The sequence below is a fragment of the Corvus brachyrhynchos genome, unplaced genomic scaffold, assembly GCF_000691975.1.
Source record: "Corvus brachyrhynchos isolate BGI_N302 unplaced genomic scaffold, ASM69197v1 scaffold148, whole genome shotgun sequence".
Taxonomy (NCBI): domain Eukaryota; kingdom Metazoa; phylum Chordata; class Aves; order Passeriformes; family Corvidae; genus Corvus; species Corvus brachyrhynchos.
The window spans coordinates 2,368,801-2,372,235 of record NW_008239785.1 but is presented as its reverse complement, the minus strand read 5'-3'; positions in this window follow the sequence as shown (position 1 = coordinate 2,372,235).

Here is a 3,435-nt window from a genome sequence, read left to right as displayed (position 1 = left end):
ACCCAGGGATGCTGCGGGACCCCCCCAACCCAGCCCCGGAGAGATGAGGGGACTCCAGGGTGACCTTATCGCGGCTGTTCAGTGCCTCAAGGGAGCCGTAAGGAAGCTGGAGGGGGACTTTTGGCACGGGGGTGTGGTGATAGCACAAAGGGGAATGGCTTCCAACTGAAAGAGGGTGGGTTTAGATCGGATTTTAGGAAGAAATTATTGTGAGGGTGGTGGAACAGGTGGCCCAGAGAGGCCGTGGCTGCCCCATCCCTGGAATAGTTCAAGGCCAGGTTGGATGGGGCTTGGAGCAACCTGGGACAGTGGAAGGTGTCCCTGCCTGTGGTGCGGGGGGTGTTGGAACTGGATGATCTTCAATGTTCCTTCCAACCCAAACCATTCTGTGAGTCTATGCAAACCTGAGTCCTGCCCCTCCAGGGGCAACCCCAGCCCTTTTCCTCCTACCTGTGCCCCCATCCCGTTTCTTGCTCCTGAGGCACCCACAGCAATGAGGGCACAGCTGAAGCGGGGCTGGGAGACTCCAAAAAGAAAGGATGGAGTCTGCCTTTATTTAATTCAAAACTTTACAGCCACAGGCTTCTCTAAGAAATCCCTGCCCCCCTCACTGCCATGCCGAGGGCTTTAACAGAGGCCAGGGAGGGATCCTTTGAAGGATCTGACCACGTGCAAGCCATCCCCCCCCAGCTTTTTCGGTCATGGGTTGGATTCGATGATCTCAGAGGTCTTTTCCAATCTGATTGATTCTGATTTTGACTCAGCTGCAAGTTCCTTCCCCCCACCATCATCAGCTTCCTCAACTAAACCCAAATTATAACCCCCCTTACAGCCCTCCTCACCTTTAAGACTTCAGCTCCCAGCACATATTTTCTTCCCCACCACTGGAGGGATTTCTCTTGCATGAGCTCCCAGCTCCTTGTTGCTCCTCTTCTGCCCCAGGAAAAGTTCCCTCTGGGTGTCCTCATCCATCCCAGCAGTGACAGAGGCCACCCACACCACACACCAGGGAGATGCCTCTACCCCAGGCCAGACTCTTCCTGCAGAGGTTTAGTTTGCATTTGTCCTTTCTCCATCCTGGCAGGATTTAGGATGGTTGGGAATGTAGGTTGGAAGGGACCTTGGGAAGTGTTTTAGGACATTTGAAGCAGCTGGGCTGGTTTGGAGAAGGTACCTGGGTGACAGGTGAGTGGGTGCTCCCAGCCAAAAAGGGTCTTTACACACCAAGCCCCCCAAACCCCGACTGCCCTCACCCTGCAATCACGAAATGACTCTGGAGACTTTGTCGACATAAGATACCCTTTATTAAACATACTCTTAAAATCCAAAACATGCTCAAAGCAAAATCATAAGCAGCAATCTGGTTTCCTTCCTTAAATCCCTGACACGAGGGTCACTGGAACAAGGGGCTGCCCCGTGAGACAAAGGGCTGTCACCTTCCACCTCATGCTCCTGCCTGCCCCTTGTCCCTTCTGGGTGGCCGAGGACGGCACTGGTGTCACCCATGCCCAAATCCCGTCTCTCCTGTGCCACCCAGAGGATGGATTCTTTGCTCACAGCCAGGCAGCAGCACTGCTCGGCCACAGCATCCTCCCAGCTCCTCTCCATCGCAGCCGCGGGCGCCGTTAGCCAGGAGACATTTTTTTTGCTCCTGCAGCCCTGGGGACACAGCTCAGAGAAGCCAGAAAACCCTCAGGGTCACTCCTAGGACCTCCTCATTCTGCTGGCAGCCACAAGCACCGTTGCACCTTGTGCCAGGGTGCCAGGCCAGCTGTCCTTGTCCCCTTCGAAACCATGAGGAACGTTGGGCTTTGGTAGACCAGGTGACCCTGGAGCATCAGCCCGATTTTCTCTCCCCTGCCCAGGCTGGAGACATAGGGAAGAGATGGCTGCCGTGGTTTTCTCAGCTCAGCATGATGGGGAACCTCCAAAGCTCTCCCTGTGCAGTGCTGGTGGCTCCTTGGGGCTGGGACACCCAGCACGTCCCCAAACAGGGCGCAAGGCTTGTCCCCGCCACATCAGCCCTCCCTGCTGCTTGCAGCTCCCACCGCACATGCCCCAGGATGGCGTTTTGGAGTTGCCACCCCCTCACATCAAGCACCCAGCACTGGGTTCCCAGGGAGGAATTTGGGAGCTGCTGAGCTTACAGGAGGCACAGCCAGCCCAGAAGAGAGAGCAGTGGGACGGCCGGCTCCAAACCCATCTTTGGCAGGACCCACACTGGGGCCACAGAGCAAGCAGCCACCATGGCCCTGGCTGTGAGCCAGGCAGAGAACACACCCCCCCAGCCCCTAAAAGGGCTTCAGCCCTCTTTAGGAGCCACAGCCATAAGCAGCATAGCCCGTGCTCTGTCGTGGGGATGGCAGTGGCAACCTGCTTCCCACACACACCCCTCCAGGGACGCTGCCTTCAGTGCATGAACATCTCTGTGCTAAGGTGGCTCTGAAACGCAGCTGCCTCCTGCAAAGAGGTGCCCTTTGCTACCACAGCCGTGTGACAAAACCAGGTGGGGAAAAGGGAGGCTCAGCTTCCCACCCTGGGCTGCCCCAAACAGCTCCAGAGCCCGGTAGATTGGGATGCAGGGTCTGATGCTCCTCAAAGTGGTTTCTTACTGTCCCTGATGCTCTCTGGAGTGGAGCTTGGCCTCTGCCAGTGGCCCCCAAGGTCTGTGGCTTTATCCCTACTCCTTTACAATCCCTGTGTGTCTGCCCCCTGGAACAAAACCCGCTTATGTTCTCAGCCCAATGCTGGCCAGAGGGATGGGGATGGAGATGGGGGGCAGCTCCCACACCCTCATCCACCCCTTGCTACAAAGTGTTATGGGGAGGGCAGGACGGGTGGGATGGGGGGGACACTTTTGGCACTTGTTCCAGAGAGAGGGCGCAGCCCAGAGCCCTGAGCTCACAGCAGGGCGGAAGACAGAGAGGAAAAATTATCAATGCCCCAGGGGCTGGTGACCGGGCTGGGGGCGGTACCAGGTCTCCTGCCCACCCCTGCCACCCTGCTCCATGCCCTGGGGAAAAACAACCTCGGGGCCAGGGCCAGGAGCCCAGGTGCTGCTCAGGAGGAGAGCAGAGAGAGGGGAGCTCTGAGGGCACCATCACTGCCAGTGCATTAACGGGGACATCCCACGGCATGGGGACAGCCCACGGCAGGGCAGGGGCATGGGCCAGCAAACTTGGGGGGGCGGGGGTTGGCCCCCATGAAAGTCACCAGCTCATGCACCGAGGATGCCAATCCCAACACTCATCCTTTAACCCACACCCCTGAACACCATCCTCCCATTGTCCCCACCCACCCACATCCCAGAACCCCCTTAGTGAGGTGACCCTGTCCCGTCTGCTCCCCACGTTGGAGGAGAGGAGCCTGGGGGTGTAAGATGACCGGGGGGCACGAGGGGCCCCCAGCCTGTCCCCGTTAGGGCTGGAGAATGGG